Source organism: Pteropus medius, unplaced genomic scaffold (assembly GCF_902729225.1).
Source record: "Pteropus medius unplaced genomic scaffold, Ma_sr-lr_union100, whole genome shotgun sequence".
NCBI lineage: Eukaryota > Metazoa > Chordata > Mammalia > Chiroptera > Pteropodidae > Pteropus > Pteropus medius.
The window spans coordinates 4,490,399-4,516,099 of NW_024346150.1; the positions used below are offsets into that span (position 1 = coordinate 4,490,399).

The window sequence follows — 25,701 nt, forward strand, 5'->3', positions numbered from 1 at the left end:
TGTCTGTTATGGACTGAATTCTGTGTTCCAAAATTCATATGTTGGAGGCCTATCCCCAATGTGACTATATTTAGAGAAAGGGCCTTTAAAGAGCTAATTAAGGTGAAACGAAGTCATAAGAATGGGGCCCTAATCCAGTAGGACTGGTCCTTTCAAGAAAAAGAAGAGACACCAGGGATGTGTGTACAGAGAGGAAAGGCCATATCAGGACACAGGAGAAGGTAGACATTTGTGAGCCAAGGAGAAGGAGGGGTCCTATGGGAAACCAAACCTTCTGATACCTTGATCTTGGACTTCCAGCCTCCAGAACTGTGAAAAAATACACTTGTGTTTGTTTAAGCCACACAATCTGCAGTATTTTGTTATGGCGGCCTTAAGTGACTAATACACTAACCATTTGTCAGGAGCTTGTGTGGAGAGAATCTGTGATTGTCACTGATAATCTATAAGATTTTGATCATAAGATATTGTCAAGTCAGTAAAAAGTCTCAGGGAAGTGGGTTTCTCAGGACGCTGGATCTTGGAGGTTGAAATATTTTTAAAAACCTCCCGGGCTCTACTTTTCATCCTCAGGTGAGGATGTGGGCTTCTAGATTCTGCATCCGGATTAAGAACTCAGAGAACTTGATGTTTGTAAATGTAATGAAAATAGAAGTGCATAGATTGGGAGTGTAGGATAAAAGGAAGGTAAGAAATAAAAGATTAGGAGTGAGGATAGGAGGGCAGAGGCAAAACAAGGATCAAGCTTTTCAGGCTTGGTAAGACTCCCTTAACAGAAACCCAGTATCTGACCTCCAGGTGCTTCCCTCAACCACCCCAAACTAATGGGAATTCTGGAGAACAAGGGAAGCCATGCCGAGGTCAGCTGCATCTGATCTCATCAATGTGATGACCTTGATTCTAATGAGATCTATAATCCCTTGCCGACTGGCATTTACTCTAAATCTTCCAAGGCTTGTGGGTGTTCACATCTGTGGAAATGAATTGTGTGTGTTTTAAACAGTCCTCACAATTGTCAGAAAGCATAGGCGAACATTTGAAAAACAAAACAAAATAAAAAATTGCATAACCTGCTATAATATATAAAAAAGTGATAAACATTGTCATGTATAAACTTATAAGATCTCGGCTTTAGGGAGCAGTTTTTATCAAGAGGATATGGCATATTTGTTTAAACAGTCTAGTAACCTGACTCCCAGTGGAAGAATAAATAAACCAGAGAAAGACTCAGTATAGACTGAACAGAAACACGTAAGAGAGCATTCATTCAATTTTGTGCCTATTTTGTGCCTCTGTGCAGGTACTGGCCAGCCTGAGTTGCATAAGCCATAGGAAATTGTGGCGGCGGGGGAGCGGGGGGAGACAGAAAAAGAAAGAAAGTGAGCTCTTAAAATATGGGAGCAAGGGCAGCAAGTCCTGGGAGTAATAGAAGTAGCTTGACATTGAGGTACTTGGAAAGAAAGTCCTTGCAAACTGTTTAACAGAATAAATTAACAAAGAGAGTAGACAGCTGGGCTTGCAGAACACAGAGGACAATGTGAAATATTTAGGAAGAAAATCAATCCAGACAAAAATGGAAAAATGGGCTGGGACACATCTAACTCTCCAGGCTTGAAAACTTTATGACTTCATTGGCAAAAAAGGATTGGCATGCCTACTTTGTTGTTCACACTTAAGTTAGCTACCTACAGATCTCTGTAGTAAGTTCTATAGGTTTCTTTCAGTTGCTTTGTAAATCTCTATTGTGTTTTGAACAAAGCAATAAATTGCTTTCATTTAAGATCTTCTCATGACCCCAAAGAACACTGTATTGCTGATCATGCAAAAACATAAATCCAGGTGGGTCTCACCAGCTTGCACACCCTCAGTCTGAGTATGCAGGTAGAGGGTAGCAATCGACTGGGTGGTATTAGGTGTACATGCAATGAAAGCATGAACTATAAGTGGGAGCACATGCGTTGTGTCATGTGGACAGAGATAATAATGTTTTGAATGGTGCTGACAAGTCATGAGATGGATGGAAGATAATAACTTTCTGGAGGCAAGAAATCACTTAGGGGAAAAAACTGCTTCTGCCTTAGCCTTGCTAATTAGTTTGCTAGAAAGATAGGCACATTATCCAGCCCAGAGAGGCAGCTGTGCGTGCCTCACTCTACCTTCTGAGGAGGCAGCAAATGGCCACCAGGCTGGTTGACATCAGGAACTGGTCAAGAAAACAAGCTCTGGGGCCTCTGGGACCAGCACTCCATTGGCTTCAATCCCCTTAGCTCATGTCTGGCATGCACAGCTCAGGTCTGAACTAAGTTATATCTCTGGAGGAGACCCCAAAGTCAAAATAGTGGGGGAAAACTGACCTGCAGAAAAACTGAGACAAACCAGAGGAATATTTGCCCAAACCTATAGAATGTACAACACAGAGTAAATCCTAATATAAACTGTGGACTGTGGGAGATTATGATATGTCACCGTAGGTTCATCAGTTGTAATAAATGTACCCTCTGGTGATGGATTCTGATAATGGGGGAGGCTATGCATGCGTGGGGGCAGGGGCATATGGGAAGTCTCTGTACCTTCATCTTAATTTTGCTTTGAACCAAAAAGTGCTTTTAAAAAAATAGGCTTAAAAAAAAATAAGTAGTAGTTGTCCAAATGAAATGTGACTTTCTAGAATGTATTTTGGAACAGAAAAAGAACATTTAAAGAAAAATTGGTGAAATTCAAATAAAGTCTGGAGTTTAGTTAATGGTAATGAACCGATGTTGGTTTCCTGGTTTGGACATATATACCATGGTAATGTGAGATGTGAACATTAGAGGAGGTAAAAGATATTTAGGAACTCTCTGTACTATCTTTGCAACTTTACTGTAAATCTAAAATTATTCCAAAATTAAAAGCTTATTTTAAAAAATAATGTTTGGCACTTTTGATGGTTAAATCTCAACATTACCTGAAAAACGTTCCAAGGAAAATTCATTTATAGCTTCCCAATTCTTACTTTCAATATTTTAAAGGGTTCTGGAATATTTGTACTAGACACACAAAACCAACCATCTTATTATAAGAACTCAAATAATCTGGTAAATTTCTCACCTCTACTACTCCCATCAAAATTCTAGAATCCTGTGGTAGACTACAAAATGGCCACAATTCTTCACTCTTGCCTGTATCCACACCCCTTTGCAAGGTAAGGTAGTGGATCCTACCATCAAGAATCTCTCTCCACCCTGTGAATCTGGGCTGGGATCTTATCACTCCCAATGACTGTGATGTTAGTGATGTGCAATTTCTGAGCCCAGGCCTCAAAAAGACTTGATATTTTAACTTTCATTTTGTGAAGTCTACTACCACCATGTGAACAAGCCCAAGCTTGCCTACTGGAAAATTGGAGACGACATGGAACAGAGATGAGCCACCCATCTGGGACCCTCTCTCAAGCGGCCAGGACCCAGCCAATCCAGCTGTTGACCACAGATGTGTGAGTGAGCTCAGCCAAGACCAGAGACCCACCCAGCTGATCTTAATCCAAGCTACCACCCTGCATATCCATGAGCAATAATAAACAATTATTGTTTTAAGTCATTTTTATTTTGCATTTTTGCATATTTTGCATATTTTTATTTATTAAGCTATAGCTTCATAATATAATCTCACACACGTTAGGATAGTTACTATTTAAAAAATAAAATAAAATTACAAGGGTTGGCAAAGATGCAGTGAAAGAGGAACACTTGTGCACTATTGGTGGGAACGTAAAATGGTACAGCCACTGTGGAAACAGTACGGCAGTTCCTCAAAATATTAAAAATAGAATTACCATATGTATAGCAATTCCACTTCTGAATTTATACCCAAAAATATTGAAAGTAGGGTTTAGAACAGATATTTGTACACTCATGTTCACAGCAGCATTATTCACAATAACCAAAAAGTGGAAGCAACTCAAGTGCCCATCAACAGATTAATGCATAAACAAAATTTGGTATGTCTATTCAATGCGATATTATTCACGCTTAAAAAGGAAGGAAATTTTGATACATGAATAGAACTTGAGGACATTATATTAAATGAAATAAGCCAATCACAAAAAGATAAATGCTATATGAAGTACCTAAAGGAGTCAAATTCATTAGGACAGTAGAATAGTCGTTGCCAAGAGCTGGAGGGAGAAAGCAATGGAAAATTGTTTAATGTGTATAGAATTTCAGTTTTGCAAGATGACAGGAGTTATGGAGGTAGTTGTTCAACAATGCGAATGTACTTAACACTAACTAAACTGTACACTTAAATGGTTAAAATGATTTTATATTATATATATTTTACCATAATTTTTTAAGAAGCCTATGATATGAATCTCATACTCTCCATTCAGTCTTCTCATCTCTTCTCACCCAAACTTGACTTCACAACATGAAGATTTTGTCCTAATTTCTTAGAAGAAATCTTAAGTCTCTTGGTATCTGTCATACCAACATTTAGTTTAAAATAGGAAAAAAAAAATAGAACACATAAAATCATCCTTTACCATTTTATAGACTAAATGGCAAAAAACTAGAGTTATTCTAGAAGCTTAAACCCTTATTTATTTCACCACTATCAGGAAACTATGCCCCCATAGAACCTTCTTTACTACAAACTCCTGGATTACGCTTTTCCCCACCTTCTCTTTAGCCTGACTATCACTTTTAAAACTCACCGGTGACCCTATGGTGAAAAGCCAAAGGACAAATTGAATTTTAAAAGACCAATAAATGCAGCCTTTTCTGAAGCTCAAGTAAAATTATGCTTATACAACCCAAGGACACTCCAGCTTCCTGTAGTTCATCACTTCATAGAGATACATTCTCAGAAACACAGTCCACAAAAAGTAAGCAATTAAAGCCTTCATGAGGTTGTTACTTCAAAAACTAAAGGCCCCAGGAATGGAAGAGAGCAAATTCTTATGCATAATAAAACATCTTTAAAATCTGTTCTCCCTATTTCTGTCATGTCCTCCCCATCAATGTCGGTCTCAACTTCCAAACAAAAACTTCTTTCTTTTAAGCTTTTCTAATATAAATCTTACAGCCTCTCCTACTACTTCTGCTCTCTCTGCTTAGATTTATAAAATAAGCCCCAGAGGGGAAGGGAGGCAGAAGAAATTGTCCAGTGGCCAAGGCCTTGGTTTTCTTTTTTGGGCAGATGGAATGTCCCTAAATAACCTGGAAGGTCTGATTCTAAGAAAAGAGACACATGTAAGGAATGAATAGAAATACTTAAGATCCACTGGTCTTGTGAAATAACTTTTAGATGAGATTTATATTTAAACTGTACCAATTCTACTTGCCAGAAAATGCGGCTCTTAAAGTTAAAGCCCAAATGAGTTTGAGCAAAGGTGTTTTCAATAGAGCCAGGTCTAACATTTCTCATCCTGCACAGAGGAAAATGAATAGTGGAACCATCTTCATTCATGGAAGCAATGATTTCCAGACCTCTCTCCATTGGATTCTGACCTTGTGATTGCAACAATGTACAGCCTCCCCTCTGGGCCCAAGAAGAGGGGGAAACCGTATTCCCTGACACACCCAAAGGAGCAAGAGTAAAGTTCTTCCAGCACCTTACCTCTTAGAGGAGAGGCCAGCTGTCTCCTAATGCTTGGTAAGAAATATTGGCAAAAAATAATAATTTCATTTCCTGTGAAGTGGAGGTTGATCTCATGTTATATATTAAAATACTTCCTAGAAGGTGACATCTGTCATCTCTCCCACTCCCAGCTCTCCAAACCTCCCTCTCACACTTCCTATACACTCTCATTATCGTGAATGGCTTATGCTCCCTAAACCAAAGAACATCAAATTGTATGACAACAATGTATTGAATTACCCCAGGATGCCTTACAAATGTTACCTTTTCCTCAAGGCAACACCTGCTAAAAGTTGGGAAGCACTGCTCTTTAAGTAGTGTTTCTGGACTCAGCTGTCTTTTCTATCTGGAAAACCTTTTATGTGTGTTACTTATACCCATCTTTTCAGGTTCAGCTCTGGGTATCTGATTTCCTCCTCCAGGAAGTCTTCCCTGATCTGACCTAACCCACCATGTGGCATAGGTTGGGTACTGCTCCTTTATGCTCTGAAAAACCCCCTGCTCCTAGATTCTGTATACACTATATAGTGTTATATGTAGCCACTACTAAGGAGTTCCCCGAACAAATCTTATTTTGAGGGCAAAGTCCTCATAACTGCTGTTATTCTACTCTTAAAAGAATTCAGTCTGAATTTTTCACTAAGCTTCAGATAACCATCTCATCTCTGTCTCGGGCAAGTCTCTTTATCCTTCAAATCCCCACTCAGATTTCACCTTGGTCACAACCTCCCCCGCTCAACCTCAGCTTTTGCGAGAGTGCTTTGTGCATGCTCCATCATAGCTCTGCCTGCACCATGTTCTAGTCTAATGTACCCATTTTCTCTCCTCACTAGACTGCAAACCCATTGGCACCAGAACTATGTCTGATTTCTATTTGTATGTCCAACACTAGCAGTGCCTGGAACAGAGGCACTCTCTGTTTCCCCAGTAAATGCTCTGTCTCCTGAGATCAACCACAATTCTAGCTAAATCACCAGAGAGTAAAAACATGTCAACATTTTTTACTGCTTTTACAAATCCTAAAAGTTTTTTTTTTTTTCTCTGTGCTCTAAACAAGTAGTTCTCAACTTTAGGATACATCAGTGTCACCTGCAGAGCTTGTCAAAACAAATTTCTGGGCCCTTGCCCAGAGATTCTGGTACATTGGTTTAGGGTGGGGCCCAAAACTTTGCCTAACAAGCTTCCAGGTGATACTAATTCTCCAAGTCCACAAGTCAGATTTCAAGTAGCCACGTGCAAAGCAAGCCATCAGATAACCCAGATTTCTGCCAAGTCTTATTGAACACACACACCTGATCCCGTACTGAATGAATAATTTTAAAGAGAAATATCTCATACAGTTCTTATATGTTCTGGGTCAAAAGGAAAAAACTCTAATTGTTTTACACCTAGCATTTTTATCAGTTTTTGTTGCTGTTGTTTTTATAAGATGATCCAAAGGGAAGTAACAGTAAAAACCTACATTGAGAGACAGCCAGGTAGGGAGCTGAAGAGCACAGCCCTGGAGCCAAACTCCCTGATACCAAATCCTGGCTCAATGTGACCTCTGTGCTTCGGCCTCTTCTTCTGTAAACTAGGAAAAATGATAGCCCTCCCTTATGTGGTTGCTGGAAAGCTTCAATGAGTTATATGTACAAAGTGCTTAGCCCAGTGTCTGGCTAAGTTCGTACTTAAAAAGCATTCGCTTTCATCACTATTAGTACTCTTAAACATTACTGTGTGAATTACTATTTTCACACACAGCCTATTTAACTTAATCTTCACTACAGCTCTATAAACAGCTTGCCTAAGTTCATACAACTAGAAAGAGCTAAAACTGGGATAGAACTCAATGCTTGATTCTGAAATTCATATTTCTCTTTCTAGTCATTCGTATATTTGATAGCTTATTAAAAGGCAATTTCCCCAGTCCCATCTGATGGCCAGATTCTTATCTAAGTCCACAGAGGATCCAGAAATCTGTCCTTTTAACCAGCTTCTCAGGGAATTCCAAATTTGACACTGGTGGTGTAGGGATCATCTTTTCCACATATCGCCTTGCAGAACGAACGTTAGAATTAGTGAGGACAAATGCAGAACTGGGCTTTAGAAACTACTAAACAAATGTCTTTTGTTATTTTGGAAATAAATTGTTATTCTTCAAATGTTAGAGCTATATCAAAATAAGAAGAAACTGTGTTAGAACATAATTGGGAATGTAAAGCTATTGATCTAATTTGACCAGATAAATGAAAGTAAAAAATTCTCTGGAATTCAAGTGATTTAACAAAGACCGAGAAGTTGGTTTTTGAAGTAAGAAACATTTAAAGTTTGATTCCCAGACCTGATTCTTATTACCGTGTCATCTTTGAGCAATTTATTTCACCTTTCTGAACTTCGATTTGCTCATTTGTAAATAAAAATACTTACCTCCTAGGAGTATTGTAAATACTAAAAGAAATAATGCGTGTGAAGTACTTAGCACTGTGTCCGGAACCGAGCATACTCAGTAAGTGGCAGCATTGTCATTCCTACTAATGTTGACAGTTGTAGAAGTAACACAGGAAATGGTGGGGAGGGGTATCTGACAACACCACAGCTTTATCCACTGGCATAACACACTAAAGAAAAGTTGTGGAACGGTATTTTAAAATGTAATCATATTTAGTAATTCTGAGTGTTCACCATTATCGCTAATATATGTGTGTAAATCGCACCATTGTCGTATTTCTATAATACCTAGGAAAATGCATGCTAAAAGATTCCGTTCCCAAAAGAGCTCTTTGTGGCCCCAGAGCCTGAAGCAGAAATGGACATTGGTGCTTGCTCAGCAATTGCAGGGAAATGAGAAACCTTCTCTGAAAGTCTTTCCACTTGCTGTGAATTTGTCCTCATTAACCAGCCCCTTCCCAAGACCGCCATCATAAACCCATATTTCTCAAATACCTCACAGATCTTAAGAAAGAGCCTGCAGCCCACCCAACCCCAGTGCCTCCTGTCTTCAGATACAGGGAAAGAACAGGAATAAAAGGACCCTTAAGCAAGAGAACTCATTGCACCTGTTTGGTTAACACATCCCATAAGCACATTCTGAACCCAGGATTGGGGTGGGGCGTATGGGGGGGCAGGGTGTGCGTGCGTGTGTGCAAGCGCGCTTGTGTGTGTTTCTTTGGAAAATAGAAATGTGGAAATTAAAATTAGTTCTAAACGCTCTAAAAGCAAGTGTCGAACTTGCCTAAACACTATACGCGGCTAGCATGTCATTAGAATGATTTGGCATGAAATAATTCTTAGAAAACACTCCACTGCAGAAAGAACAGAAACACTACTTTTCCAAAAAAAAAAACAAAGAACTGCTTTGTGAGAACAGCCCATCTGTCAAGTGAGTGAGTTGGGCCGCTCACTGGGTACAAAGGCGACAGTTAGCCCTAATATTCCAGAATTTTAAGATTTTATTTATTCGCCCAGATAGATCGATGCACACACATAAACAAACATGTACATACAATATAAATTTTAATTGGTTCCAAGCATATGATGAATGGTGTAATACTATTTAACTCACCAGAATTCTCCATCCGTGACATTAAGCTTTTCATAAACACTGAGAAATTTCCTATCAAATGGAAAAAGGGATTTTTTTTTTTCAAAATTAAAACCATCTTAACAAAAACTATCACAGCATTTTGTTAGGTTAAATATCAGATTAAAATCCTGCAAGTGCTACCGTCATGAAACTTGAAAAATGTTATCTGATTTTTAATTAAAATTAATATGCCATACAATTTATTTATATTTTATATGTAGATTTTCTTTAAAGGAAATGTCCCTTTTCTAAAACCAAACACGAAAAATCTAAAATTGGGCGTGTTGATGGAACAAAAAGAGGAGGGCTCCGAATCCACTTTCCAAAAAGGCTCGCAAAGATCATTTATCTGTTAAGTCTCAGGTTGCCATAGATTCCTAAACAAGCTTTCTCCTCTTTTTCCAGGTTCCACAAACCCAACACCCTCCTCCGTCTTCATTCCTTATATGAAAGCATTTTTCTTTTTTAACCTATGAAAGGAGCTGCGACTAAGTGTCGGGAACCTGACTCTTTCACAGCTCCTTCCTGCTTGGGGATCCGGCCTCACGTTCGAAGCGCACCCCACAGTCAGGACGCGCACCCCGCGGGAAAAGGATGCTTCTCCCTTCTTCTCCACCCTCCTCTATCGTCCATAACAAGAAGGAAAAAAAAATGGCACGAGGGTCCCCATCACGAATGCCATCCCTAGGCATTTCTCTTTCTAGGCCACAGTAGGTAAATATCACGATGGAAAGTGCCAGTCTCCTCTCCCCCAGGTCTGCCCAGAGCAACCGGGCACCCGTTCTGGGCAGAGCAGGCACATGCTGTAGAAGGCTCAGAAAGGGCAGGAAAATAGAAGCGCTCTAACTGAACGACCCGAGATGTTGTTTTTGCTCTCTAGAACCCAAAACTACACAGCACAATCCCAGTGATTTCCAGGGGTTGTGAGTTTCCAAGCTCACAGAATGTTGCCCTTCTGATGGTTTATAGAGTCCCGTGTTTGCAGCGAGAATTAAGCTGAGTGTGTTTCCCGGTTGACAACGCATCCTTTCTAGGTAAAGATTTACAAATCACACCAGCCAAGAGACATTTTCAATTTGCCCCGTGAAGTTTCTGTGCTCTGTGGTCAACTGTAATGTCAAAGCAACTGCCCTACCTTCACCTAGCTCCTTCCTGATGGGGTGAGTGTGAGAAGAAGAGCTAGACAATAATTTTAGTAACTATTTCGATTTTGTAATGAACCCAATAGAAATACAAAATAAAATAAACATTTGGGGAGAGGGGTGTTAATTCTCAAGGCAATTATTATAATGTTCTTTTTTCAATGATCTGCACCAAGGTCCTGACCTCTACAGGTGCCTTAACATTTGCTGACAGAGATTTTTTTCTGGAAAAAGGAAGGAAGGAACCCACAAAACAAATAGAAGTTCGCTATAGTTTCTCTTAAAAGATGAATAGCACAGAAATCTTTGTTTTATATTTTTGCACATTTTCTCACGAAACTTCTCATACCACCACCACCACCCACCCTGCCACCCCCCCACTTCTTGGCAAACAAAACATTTGAGCAAGGATATAAGAAGAAACAGTCATTTCTTAATGTGGGACCAGTTCTATTTATGACCATGTTCAGTAAATCCTTGCTCTGGGTGATCCTAAGTCTGAAATGTTTAATGGGAGCTAACCTGGTTTTGGGGCAGGCCTGAATTGGATGCAAATAAAATTTGAACTTCCTGTGTACACAAGCTTAAAAAGAGAATGTTAAGAAAACATGTACTGTTCTGTTCCACATGGATTTGGGAGCTTCCGTCCATTTCTAATTATCCACACCTTGTGTTTTCTGGAATATGTTTGACACATTGGTGGGAGACTTTTGCAAGATTATTTCATTAAATGTTAACACTGGAAGAGACCGGAGAAAGTCATCCATTGAGTCAACCTTCTCCTCTTTGCAGTCAGGGAATGGAAACCTTGAGAGGTTGTAACTTGGAACTAAATTCAAAAAATATAAACAACCCTTGAAGACAAGGAAAGCCTAGAAACCAACATTCAGGTCTAATCTGCACGTAGTGGGACTACCATGTAAAAATCTTGTCGGCAGCTCTCCTTCCACCAGAGATGAGGTTGCCCAAGAGCCCTAAGTCCTCACAAAATACCGCATCTGGAAGTCCTTCCCTCCTCCTTTCTTTTTCCCTTCGTCCTGAATACTAGCTAGCCCTTCAGTTTTCTGAAGAGGCCCATCTGGGTAGGAGTGGAAGACTAAAGCAATAGGATGCTGTCGCTCAGGTACCAGTCCCATACACACCAAATGCACAAGGTCTACTTCAGCGAAACCGTCTTAACTTACAAGAGGTAGCAAGCTTTGAGCGTTAATAACATGTGGCCCTGTAATGAGAGGGGAACTGAGAAGGGGAAATGGAGCTCAATCAAAGCAAAAGCCAGCTACCCCTTCTCTCTGTAGCGTAAACCAGCTATTTGGAGGCAGAAGGGGAAGTGAAGAAGAAAACACAAAAGGAGAGGCCTCTCCCATGGAGTTTTATTTTTAAAAAAAGAAAAAACAGAAAAGGTTAAAGGGCTTCTTTTGAAATGGAAGCTTAGAATTGAAACCACTACCCCAAAAAGACATGACATTATCTGCAGATATCACCTAATCTTCCACTATGTAATCGACATACATCTAAAAGAGGGGCGTTTTCTCATTAAAGAACTGAGCCTTAAAATTTTTTTAATCTTATGATTTTGGTTTACCTAATGAGAAGAATTAGAACTTATCAAAAAAAAAAAATTGGTTTCAACAGACGTTTTGTTCTTCTCTGCTGATTTTTGTTCAGAAATTTGGATTCCTGGTACATAAGAATTCTTTTTCTTTTGAGGCGCCAAACAATGTTTACCTGATTCGGAGCTGTGAGGGAAGTTTCTTCTCAAATGAGGCCAAGGTTTCTCAGCCGACAACACTCCAGTTCCCAGAACCAGCTGCTTAAATCTCAATGTTTTCCCAAAAAAGCCTGTTGTGTGCGTGTTAAGGCACAGCTTAAAGGCATCTATTCTTAACAGTTTGCACTACCTCAAATTCATGATTACACTTCATTTAGAAGTGTCATTCACTCATTCACTTTTTTAAATCATTGAGTGTGCTAATGAGCAAAGTGGAAATTAGTAAAATTTCCCTGTACCTCACATGAGTTCTCTGTTAACTTATGCTTTAAAAAAAAAGAAATAAGAATGATAAACTTTCATCTAAGCACCCCCCAAATGTTATATCCTGGAGCAGTTACAAAACAGAGGGATTGATCAACCATGTGAATCTGATGCAAAGATTACAAAAAGTTCAAAATCAGTAATGTCCTATTTGAAAGGAAAACCTATCTCTTTTGAGCATCGTAGTCATAAAGTGGTACATTTCTGACTTAGTTAATAAGAGTCCAATTATATTTGAAATGTGGATTAATTCTCCTAAAAGCATGAATCAATTTGTCAAGGACACCTCAATAATAATGCAGTCTCTTTATTGCTTCCATAGTAAGATTGTGCCACCATAATCAGCTTATTGATACAAATACCTCTTCCCCTCAGTTAATTCAAATAGAACATTTCATAGGTACTTTCAGCAGATGGGATGGTAAATAATTTTTCAACTAAAAGTTGAAGTGGGTTGATTAGAAGCCATATTTTCTATTTTGCACAATAAAAAGATGAACTACATGGTTCGCCAAGCCAATTTGCAGAGCAACCTCTCCTCTCTAATTGCTGCCAGGCTAATGTAGTAGAAGCCGAGTCCTAGGAAGTAAAGAAATCCATTTACCCAGCCATGACATTTAAGTAGCAAACGCAAGTACTGGATTTTTCCATTACCCTTCATTTTAGCCCAGCTCTGCTCCACCTGTGACCCTTATGTGATGACAGCAATGCGCTTTCATACAATTTGGTAACTATAATAAAGATCCACTTCAAAATGTTTGAGAGCAGACTAAAAACATTTTTTAGAAGAGCATAATTAAGTCCATAACCAATCTCGCTAATTCCTGGTAATGTATTGGAAAACCAAATTACTTGATAAATGCTCTAATAAATGCACATCGTACCAGAGGGGAGAAATTGCATATTTCTTTTATCACAAATAACAGTATTTGTCACCAATAGTCCCAGCCTTGAATAGTGCCTTTACTTTGTATTAAGACTTTCTTCCAAAAGCAAGAAGTAGGGACGTTCTCCAAAAACAGCCTGGGCTCTTTATATCTTACCAAAAAGAAATGGGAAAGCATCTTCAAATAGAATCCAGATTAAAACACATATCCAAGGAAAAAAAACCTTTGTGCCTTTACTTTTCACAACTCTCCTAAGACATTTTAGTCTCAGCCAGAGTTTTTCCAGGTAAGTTATCATCAAACTCACACAGAGATGCTCTCAGGGATGTGTCTTTCTGAGGTATGGTCACTACACTTCCTGGTGCAGAGACCAGTACCTGGAATGTAGTCGATGGCCCATAAATGTTTGCTGAATAATGAATATTTACAGGGCCCCTGAGCTTTGAAGGTAAGACCAAAGTGATATCTTTAAATGAAGCAAAGTAAGTCAGTTTTATTTTTTCTGTTTTTTTTCCCAAGGGGATTACTCTTGATCCCCAAAAAAGAAATAATAACAAAGAATTTAAGATTTTTACCTCCGATCAAAATTTGTTCAGTAATTCATCAACACCACACTTGAAGCCAAAGCACTTGCTTTGGGGTTGAATTCAGAAGCTGATTCCACAAAATTCAACCTCAAATACAGCATTTTCAGCTTCAAACAACTCTGCACAGACAGTCCCACGAAAATAGAGGACAGTCCTTGGAGAATATGTTATCTGAAAGCTAAATGCTTTACCCTTTTCTTTATTTTTATTGTTTACTTAAATTGCTTTGGTAAAAGATTTATCCGCCAGAGTTCTTCCTGCTGTAAATTTAATAGCCTAGATATTAAAACCATCAAGTTCGAGGTTAGAGAAGAAAATGCCAACTTTGCTTCTTAATGATAGCAGCCCACCCAAAGACGCTTGAATACTGTCGATGATATGTTTGATCCTTTAACTAGTATATTTAAAAAGCAATTAGGTATGCCAATCTCAGGCAGAAAACAATTTTAAAATAACACAAGCATTAAGTCCCTGCTTCTTGACAAAGTAGTGATTTGCGCTGACATGATTTAGATACAGTGCGCTCTTTCTGCAAAGTAATATTCACAAGGCAGAGGAGCACATGCTTAGGAAAATTCACGCTACTGTAGTTTTGGCTGAAAATCAAAAACTGCATATAATTGATTCTAACAGTTTTGAGTAACTACCAAAAACTTCGCCACTGTAGGAAGCGTTGATATTAGTTGCTAAGAGCTAAAACTTAATATTTATTGATCTATGACTAAGATACAGAAGAGTGGAGGATGGTAGGCAGCAGGATGGAAAAAGGTGTGTAGGTAAAGAACTCGCACTGAGAAATTTTCCTCTGAGACGGTACACTTAGGTTGAGATTGCACCAAAGGTCACAGATAGGGTCAAAGATCATTGAGTTCTCAGCAACTGTAACTGGGGAGACTTAGTAGAAGCTAAGTCCAGGATGCTGAACTGGGGGGACAATGACAAGATGGCCCACAACTGGAGAGCTGAGCCTATGCAGTGGGGTGAGTTGTAAGGCCCACTGAGGGATACTTCTCATCCCAGGGCTGAGGCACAGCCCATGGCTAATTGAAGATCTGTACTTGAGGGAGACCATTTAGCAGGGAATAATACAAGGTAAGGAATGCAGTGGCGAACAGGAAGATGCAACTCTGGGTGAGGCATTCTACAGCCAGGTCCTTTGGTCAAGCCAAGACTATGCAGATATATAATGGTACCTCAAGAATTTACACTTGGGGTGGCTCTGTAGTGTAATGGTTAGCACATCCGCTTTACACGCCCAAGGCCCTGGGTTCGTGGCCCAGATGGAGCCACAGACCATACCCCAGGTGCGTCATGCCCCTGGTGCACTCCACTAGCGTGTGGGAGGAGACACCTCTGCCTTCAAAGATCCAGTTCTTAAGGGGAAACGGCAACATCCATAGGTCGGGGTGGGAGGTGGGGGCGGAGAGGTGGAGATTAAAGAGGCGGGGGAAAAAGAAAAAGAATTTACACTTGTCTGGAACCAGTGTGTCTGGGCAATCATCAAAAGTTTAAGGTTCCACTTGTTTTCTCAAAACTGTCCTAGTAAGACAAATATAACCCTTTTCTCAGATGGGATAATTTGACATGAATAAAGCCTGGTTCCTTCACTATAGACAGTGCTTCAGGCTCTGAGATCCACTTTAAAAATGCCCAGATGTTTTTTTCTAGAAAGCAGTCATAGCTGCATGACTTATCTTCAACAAAAGCAGGGCAGTAGGGTAAAAGTGTTGGGAATACAGGCCTCAGAGCTACACAAACTGGGTTCCAAGTGATGCTTCTGCCATGTACTAACTGTGAGACTTTGGGCAAGGTAATTAATCTCTCTGAGCAACATCTGTAAAATGAGGGCAACAAGTAATCTGAGGATTGAATGAGATAAGCCATGTTAAGTATTTAGCACAGCACTTGATACTGTGGGCTATCCAGGAATGATTGCTGTCATTGTTATTATCAGACAGCAAAATGCTACACTGGACAGAGCCGGAATCTTACGTTTGGGCCTTGAAAGGCATAATGCTCCCAGGATGAGCCACAGTTATTGTTCCACCTCAAAATCGTTTTTGGAATATAGCAAGATATAAATAAATAATTGACTAAAATGTTGAGTCTTCTGATTCTGAACATTTTTCATTTCCCTTTGGCTTCTGCCCATATCCCAACTACTTCTAGATTGCCTTTCCTTGGAAGCAGTTTGGTGTGTACTCTAGAGAAGTAGTTATTTTAATACAAGTCCAAACCAAAGGTAATTAGCAAAATAAGGGGGGGAAAATTATATTGTGCATTCCAATGCCAAGTATTTTCAAATTATTCATTTAGTTGATGCTTCTTATGCAAATAATTAAGAAATTGCATGGTAAAGCAGTATGAACATTCAAGAATTAAAATGTGTATATCGTCCATTCAAATGGGACAATATCTACCCCTTGAAGAAAAAGTATTCATAACTACTTTAACTTGGATCATTCCTAATAAGATTAAATTCACAAATGCTGGTTCCATCAAAATATGTTTTTTTCCCTCTAAGATGATATACAATTGAGGCCTTAAAAGAGAGGTAGATTTTGTATAGGGAACTAAAGACAGAGAAGGAAAGATCAGAGCCATAGAGAAAAGAAACAGTACAAGATGGAGTGGGGAGGAAAGCTAGATAGTGGTCAGGCCTAACAGTGGCTATAAGTCCCAGGTACCCCAACCAGGAAAGGCAGCAAGCCATGCATCATGTATCCTTTTACAAGTAGCTGTACCTGGTTCTTGAACAATGCTGAATAATATCCAGGGGCTGCACATCAAAATAAAATAAGTTCCAGACCTCTAGATCCCAGAAAGGGGTTATTTCCTGAATGGCTCCTGAGATTCCAGGTTTAAGGACAGTTCTGTGATAATTATCCAAGTTGAATACGTATTGTTACTCTGGGCCCTAAATATTTCATTCTCTTAGACTTTGACCTTTGTTCTTGGCTTTGTCTGTGTTCAACTGCCAAAGTGTTCAGGTAAAATGAAAGAGAGCTTGCCACAGCTACTGAAGAAGTAGAGTAGTAGTAGTAGGTGAGACAGGAGAGAGGAAAAGGTAATTTGGAGGCCCTCTAAATTTTACCATTCAGGGACAAAGCTTCCATTATGCTTTTTCCACGGCACATTATTTTAATAATTTTAGAAAAATGTGTTTCAACAACAGCGCTGTGGAAAACACATCGTACTCTTTCTCAGTGACGTTACGTACAGGTAGAGAGGACATCTATTTTCGAATGTTCAGTCACATAAATTGGCTGAGCCCCAGACTTTAATTTTGAAGGAAAATTAGATTGAATCTAAATAATTGAAGACAGGTGGAGAAAACATTTTAATAAAACTGTATAATTTGACTCACAGTTCCTTGAGCCATTAGTGTTCCCATTAGATGCATGATTACCAAGTGGTTGGTGAGTATCAGTTAATAACCTGAACATTTGTGGAGCTTTTATACCTAGCTGAAAGCTGATTATGTTTATTAGAACTACTTTCATCCATCTTCCCCTGCCCATTCATCCTCTATGTCATTTTCTACCTTTACTTAATATTATTTTTACATGACAATGTACATCAAAATGTAACAATGCCATACATTTGTATGCTGCACTTCCACAGAGAACTTTCACAATTATTATTGAGACTATATTACGAACCTTCAAGTTTAAAATAAATCTTTCATTGTAAATCCCTAAAAGATCGTGGCTGAATTTATGTAACTTCTCTTGATACAGCAATAATACTTTTTGATAACGATGCTGTTTTTAAAAATGTACCATAAGCAAACCCTTGTCAACTCCACGCACAATATAAGTTTAAAAGACAATGACTCTTACAATCACATAGGGAAAGATGTTAATATTAATGAGAAAGAAAAACGAACTAGGCCATGGCAGCTGAGACCGTTTAATATTTGCAATTCTATACTTTACGTTTGTTAACAAATTTAATTATTTTGGTGAATAAGTGAGCTGTGGGCGAGTCTCTTATTAGTTCTCTGGAATCAATTTGCCTTGAAATTATTAAAAATATTTAATTGATCTAATGGACTATGAGGACAGGTTTGAAACACTTTGCAACAAAACAGAAGTTTCACCAAAAGGATTTGATGCGCCCTAGCTTTGTCGCCTGAAAAGAACAAACGCACTTTAACCCTAACTGCCTGGTTGAAAAAAGCTCCCTGAAGGAGATGGGACCACCGCTGCTGCTGGTATTGCTGCTGCCACTGCCTTACATGTTATCTCTGCAAATACTTAACAGCTAAGCCAAAGACACCAAATCCCCCAAGTGTGTAGAGGTCTGAAATAATTTTCATTTCTTTATTGTACCAACTAATGGATAGAGAATATTTCTCAGATGAAATATAATTATCTTCATTTATATTTTATATTTTGTTTAAATTTTAAATGGCAATATATTCATATATTTTGAGAGTCAAACAATATATAAATGTATACAGTGAGAAGTATCACACTCACCCCAGTTCCCTTCAGCGCTCCAACAGGTAGTCACTTTTATTAATTTCTTTTAATCCTTTTAGAATTTCTTTATGAATCTAGAAGCAAACATGAATATGCATTTTTATCTCCTTCCCATTTTTTCCATAAAAGTTTGCATTTATATAGTCTGCTCTGCACTTTTTTTAACTTAACAATGCAGTTTATCCTGGAGATCTTTCCATATCAATTATTCTTTTTTTGGTGTTTTTTCAACAGCTGTATGGCATTCCATTGTATGAATATGCCGTAGTTGGAATTTTTAAATCATTCCCCTATGGATTTACATGTGGGTTGTTTCTAATCTTTTGCTATTGCAAATAATGCTGCGATGAGTAACCTTGTTCGTTTGTTGCAATATTTATTCTAAGGCCATGCTTGTGAAAGTTTTAATCATTACAGCCATTTTATACACCATTTCTCTATAACAATTCAGTATGGCTCAATAGATGTAGCCATGGGTACCTATAAGAGCCAGAAGAAAGAGGTACCCTTATGTTGTGATGTACATTTTACGTATCAGATGCGAGATGCAAACCACCATCTCATTAAGAGCTAGAGTTGTCATATTCTTTAAATGTTTAAAATATCTAGCAATTCCTCTTCTAGATATCTATCTTAGATAAATGCTCCCAGAAATGTTCAAAGTGGAATGAAGATGTTTATTGTAGTACCATTTATAATAATAAAAAATTGGAAACAATGTAAGTGTTCATAGATAAAAAAGAATAGTTAAGCTCTAAAAATCAATATAATGGAATATTATGCAGTCATATTTTAAGGTGGATCCAGATACACAACATGGAAAGTTCTCCAAATATATACTAAGTGAAAAAGTCACAGAATAATGTAAACAGCATGGTCCCGTTTTTCCATACATGCATATGTGATTCCTATATGAACATTTAAATGTAAGTATGTGGAAAATTAAATATCTCAAAGGATACATGCCAACCTGATAAGTGATTTTTTTCCTAAGAAGAGAAGTGAAATGACAACACATGAGGAAAGATTAAAAGGGGATATTTTCCTTATGTAATCTGTATTCTTTGAATTTTTATGAGACTATATAATGTATTACTTATACAAATAAGAATGCTGATGTAATTTTTTAGGAAGTGAAAAATAATAATTTGACATCTAGTTTTCGGTTCTGCATGTAAGAAACTTGGAAGTCACCACTCCATCCTAAAAAGCGAAACAGAATGGGAAAAAAAAAAAAACTGTTCTAGGATCTCTAGGATCTCACAGCAACTATTGTCCTCAAGACTAGAAACACAGGTATTGTCTCCAAATGAATACAGGAGTCAAAGCTTACCAGAATCAACTCACAAGTGGAAAATACCAACGGAAATAGTGCCAGGGTAAGTAAATCTGAACTCTATTTGAATTGCTAGAAGCTCAGTGTGGACAAATCTGAGAGTAATACAACAGAAAGACCTAGTAATAGGGAGAATCCCTACAATTTTGTGGATTTACCTCTGGCGCTCAACCAGATTCTCACGGAACCAATCAGGAAAAAAAATCCTCTGATACTGCCAGCAATGGGAAGGGAAAAGAAAACATACTGAAATATGCTAGAGCACTCTACTCAACTACTCTTTGAGAAGGAGCAAAGGCAATACAATGAAGCAAAAATAGTCTTCAATAAATAATGCTAGTACCATTAGACATTCATTTGCAAAAAAAATAAATCTACACACAGACTTTAGACCCTTCACAAAAATTAACTCAAAATGGATCATATACCTAAATATAAAATGCAAAACTATAAAACTCCTAGAAGATTACATAGGAGAAAATCTAGATGACCTCGGGTATGACGATGCCTTTTTAGATATGACATCATAAGCATGATCCATGAAAGAAATAATTGATAAGCTAGATTTTATTAAAATTTAGAATTTCTGCAAAATACGATGTCAAGAGAATGAGAAGACAAGCCACAGATTGGGAGAATGTATTTGCAAAAGGCACATTTGATAAAGAACTATTATCTAAAATATACGAAGAAAACTTAAATCTCAATAAAAAATAAACAACCTGATTTTTAAAAATGGGCCAAAGATCTTAACGGACACCTCAAAAGATGATATACAGATGAAAAATAAGCATCTGAAAAGATGCTCCACATTATATGTTATTAGGGAAATGCAAATCAAAACAACAATGAGATACTACTACATAAATTTAGAGTGCCTACCAAAATGGCCAAAATCCAGAACACTGACAACATCAAATGCTGGTGAGTTTGTGGAGCAATAGGAACTCTCTTTCATTAATAGTGGGGATGCAAAATAGTACAGCCATTTTGGAAGACAGTTTGGAGGTTTCTTATAGAACTAAACATACTTTTACCATATGATCCAGCAATTACTCTCCTTAATATTTATCCAAAGGGATTGAAAACTTATGTCCACACAAAAACCTGCACACAGATGTTAATGGCAGTTTTATTTATAATTGGCAAAACTTGGAAGCAATCAAGATGTCTTGCAATAGGTCAGTAGATAAACTGTGGTACATCTAGACAAATAATATTCAGTGGTAAAACAAATAATCTATCAAGCCATGAAAAGAAATGGAGGAAAATTAAATGCATATAATTAAGTTAAAGAAGCCAATCTGAAAAGACTACATATCGTACAATCCAACTATATGACATTCTAGAAAAGGCAAAATTATGGAGACAGTACAAAGATCAGTGGTTGCCAGGGATTGGGTGGTGGGATGGATGAATAGACAGAACACATAGGATTTTTACAGTTATGAAACTACTCAGTATGATATTACAATGGTGGATACATGTCATTACGCATTTGTCCAAACCCATGGAATGTACAAGTCCGAGACTGAACACTAATGTACACTGTGGACATTGGGTGATAATGATGTGTCATTGTATGTTTATCAGGAGTAACAAACGTACCACTTTGATAGCAGGGAAGGCTATGCATGTGTGGGAGCAAGGAGTTTATGAGAAATCTCTGTACCTTCCCCCCAATTTAACTGTCAACCTAAAACTGCTCAAAATAAAAGATTTAAAGAAAAAGAAACAAATTTTTTAATGACATAACTTGCAATATATATTTTTCAAAAGATGAAAGGCAGACTGGAAAAATATTTGTAACATACGTGTTAAAAATGTGATTAACATTGTTCATATGTGAAGAGCACCTATACATCAATAAAAAAAAAGAAGCCCAATAGAAAAATCGGTAATAGATTAAAAACTCACAAAAGAAGAAATATAAATGGCAAATAAATACAGTACACGAAAAAATACTCAGCCTCATGAGTGATAAGAAAAATGACTTCCCAAGTTAAGCCTTCCCACACTAAAACTGTCCAACTGCCTAAATGAAGTTTATGAGGATGAAAAGCTACCAAGGATCCCATAGGAGCAGATGGAAATCTGAGGCCATCAGTAAATGTTTAAGGAAATGATCTCCCAAGACATCAGGATTTATGAAGAAGGAAGTGAGAGAAAGCAGCCAGGAGCAGCTTCAGGAGGAAGATTTCAGAGAGGGCAGGGGCTAACAAAATGAGCCCTTATGTATATTACCTAATATTCCTGGCTCCATTTTGTTGATTCTACCCTTGTTTTCCATTCTTTTTTCACTCCTGGTCTTCACAGGCCATTTTGTTGTATTTTATTCATCTTGTAAACTGCCTTCTATGTCTGGAACATTTTTGAGAACAGATAACAAAATGAATGGATGATTTATTCATCAAATTGTGACGTGAATAAGTGGTTGAATAAAAATTGTTACTGTTTTCAGAAAGAGAAAGGTCCTCACAGTGATTTGGCAGGGTAGAGATGCCGGACATTCTGAGAACTACCTTAGCATCATTAGACAATAACCTAGACTTCAGATTCTGAGAAGGGGATTCATGAGGATCAAGAGTTATACCAGATGCTTAAAAGAGTAGTGGTTCTGTGTCAGCAGAACTCATAGCCCTGACAAATGTATATTGTGATTGAAAGCATAGGAAAAAAATTATAGTTTGGATAGGTTAACTGCTATAGAAAATAAACTCCCAAATGTATAAGGGCTCAAATTAAATAGAAGTTTATTTCTTGCTTGTGAAACAGTACTGAGCAAATGAACAAGCTGGCAGAACACTCATTCAGGGAGCCCAAGCTGAAGGAAGCACTGCCAACTTCAACACGCAGCTTCCCAGATTGCACTGGGAGTCACCTCATTCTAATCAGCCAGAAGGAAAAAAAGAGCAAGGAACTTGTGGGAGGTTTATATGGACGAAGTCTGAAAAGAGGACATATCAGATTCAGGTAAAACTCAGGCATGAGACCATACCTAACTACAAAGGAGGCAGAGAAACATGGTCCAGCTGTGTGCCCAGAATAAAGAGAAGAATGTGGATTTGGGTGAGTCTCTAGTATTTCCTGCCACAGATCATAAGCAGGCTTAGAGTCAGACTTGAATAAGAGACCTCAATAAATTCCAAGCTCCACACTGTGATTCCCTTTCTTAGGAGACTGGGAACATGTGCCAAGCACCTGTGCAAGAATTACTGTGGGACGTGGTTCCATAGTGTAGCGGTTAGCATGCCTGCTTTACATGCAGAAGGTCCTGGATCTGTGCCCCAGTGGAGCCACATTCCATGATCTATGGCCATGCCAACCTGAACAAGCCTGATGTCTGATCTCAGAAGCTAAGCAAGGTCGGGCCTGGTTAGTACTTGGATGAGAGACCACCTAGGAAGACTAGGTGCTATAGGCGTAAATAATAACAATATTTAAAAAAAAAAAAAAAGGAGTTACTATGATAATAAATTCCAGATGAGAATTCTATCTCCCAAAATTCCATTACTGGAGGCTTTTTCAGTGAACTCTCCCATCCCAGTATAGAGGGAGAAAAGGCAAAGAAAGCCCATTCCTGCAGTGCATTTTAAGAGAAACACTGGAAACACTGGTACTGAGGAGAAATCTGAGATAGAAGATTGCCTGTACTTGTAAACAGGAGAGATTTTTCTATGCAGCCTTGTGCATTTATGGAGAGAATGTGATGCTGATGTCAATCTTTTGCAGAAGCACTGATCAATCCTTTGCAGAAGCACATTTTTTAAAAAATATTATTTCTATTGTTCCTTTCTGCCTTGCTGTGGCAAGGCTACTTCCACACTGAGTGGGAGATATAAAAGAACAGCTGCACCACATCTCTTAACCATGAACCCTAGCAGGTACCCATTTTGCTAAAAAGGAAAAATCAATTTTTAGTTTTACAAGAGAGAAATAAAGGCCATTTAAAAGGCAATATTAAGAATGCCTATTTAAATGCAAATTGAACTATAGCATTTACATGTGTCAATTAAGATCCCTAGAAGAATTTTCTTAAAATATTAGCATTTGCTTATGTGATTTTTTTGTTTTAAAGAAAGAGACTCACAATTAAAAGTTGTTCTGAATTTCATGAAAGTTTTTTTTTTTAAATCATTGTTAGCTCTGGTAACATTTGACTTAAGGAACTGATTTAGTTTCAGAATGAAAAACATGATGACTCCATTGCCCATCCAAGAAAGGTCATGCCCATAATTTTGCCCTTGCTTGTACCTTGTTTGAAGAACCAAGGTGAAGAGTGACTGTTGACATCCACACACAATCTAAGGAAAATAAAAAGCTAACATTAGCTGAGTGCCTATTGCCTGTGCCAGACATTTGTTCTTCAGATTACATCAGTTGGCCTCCACAATCACCCAGAGAGTGATATTATGCTTTTTTAACAGAGCCTCAGAGAAGTGGCACTTACCCTCAGTTTCACAATTAATAAGTTGTAAATCCAAGATTCAAAGCCAAACGTGTGTTATTCCAAAATCTATCATTTTCATCATTCTTCTAAGCTGGCCCACATATGTTCAGGTGAGTTGGGCTCTTACTAGTCAGGTGCTTTTTTCCTTGCCTGTATGGAAGCCAAAATTCCTCAGGCTGCCCTTGCAAGCTGTGGGACTTTTTCAAAGGAGCAATTTTTAGAGGAAGAAAGCAATAGCAGCTACTGCTAATAAATTCTACCTAATGGCTGGCACCACATCATTTGCTTGGCCTGCCCTTTGAGCTCATGCATCGCCTCTTCCAATCAGGGAAGACTCCTATGTTATCACACACAGACAGACACGATTGGCCTACTGGATTTACAAGAAACCATGACAGGATTAAGGAAAGTCTGCCCACCAGAACCCACTACTTTTCTCTCCCTGAAAGTTTCCTACAATAGCTCACTGGTCCCAGAAATTTTTTTTTAACAGATGTTCAGTCCTTTAGTCCACAATTAGAGTCTAATGATGATAAAAAAGGATGTGAGGTGAGGGAAGTAAATTACCTTAAATTTATAAAACTATATATATATATACCTGACAATAGGATAGCAGATATTTTTGCAGATAAAATTTGTGTGTGAGAGAGAAGAATAGGAAGGTTAGCAAATAACACAGCAGAACATCTGCTGTCACCGCCCTTTTCCTAGACCATAACAGACATCAATAATGGAAACTAGTACAATTTCCTTCTAAACTTAAATATAACAATCCTCTCAACATATCACTCATAATAGTTGACACATGTGATCAGACCTAATTTACCCATCCCAGGATTGAAAGGATGCAGGAACCCTTCTGCATGAAGTGAGTATCATGGGGCCACTGAGGTTGGCAAAGGCTGTGGAAAGGGGAGACTGGGATCCACATGACATATCAGACCAACTTTCAAATTTTGCCTAGATCCTATTAGTACCAGGCAATAGGTTCTAATAGGTTCTAAGGCATCACTGGCAAGTATCACAGGAGTACAAATGTGGTGAGGGCAGAGTAAGTGTTGTCTCCTTTCTGAGTTTTCTCTGTAGCAGTCCAGACTTCCATTACCAACAGAATAGAACCAGTATATCAAAGATAGTTCATATATATACTGAAATGACTACTTTTTTAGTAAATTATCTGCCCTGGGATTTTGTAGATCAAACTAAAGAACTGCATATAAAAGTTCCAGTTCCAGGTAAAATGGAATAAGCCCACTCCTCTCTGCCTCAGCCACAGAATGGAGATATGAAGCCTGGATGGAATGTATTGAAAAGCTATTTGAAAACTCTGAAAAGTAGAGTAGCAGGCAGATTGGGAAAGAAGATCAGAATTTGAAGGACCAACATAACAGAAGGGGGACAGGTAGAAGAGTTTCTGTTTTTCCATGGGTATCCCTCTGCCCAGACACAAGGCAGGCCAAAACCCAGGAATGGGTACTAGAGTATGAACAACTCCAGGAGAAGTTTTCTATTTTTGCTTAAGGAGTGAGACAGGGGACTTCTAATATTCAGAGAGAGAGATTTTTTTTTTCTTTTTCAACCTCTATTTAATCA

General features: G+C 38.3%; 1 protein-coding gene across 9 annotated transcripts in view; it reads right to left on the minus strand.

The window, feature by feature from the left end:
* Positions 1–25,701, minus strand: part of RMI1 (RecQ mediated genome instability 1) — a 226,723-nt gene that overhangs the window by 151,188 nt on the left and 49,834 nt on the right. For 6 of the 9 annotated variants that reach the window (XR_005655580.1, XR_005655573.1, XR_005655578.1 and 3 more), the window contains 3 exons: positions 23,913–23,962; positions 21,903–22,019; positions 18,320–18,396 (listed from right to left, as the gene is read on the minus strand). The exons of 1 other annotated variant lie outside the window; for it this stretch is intronic. The gene's annotated coding sequence lies outside the window, so the exon portion shown is untranslated. The remainder of the gene's footprint in view (positions 1–18,319; positions 18,397–21,902; positions 22,020–23,912; positions 23,963–25,701) is intronic. 2 more of the 9 variants (XR_005655581.1, XR_005655575.1) reach the window with 1 other exon arrangement.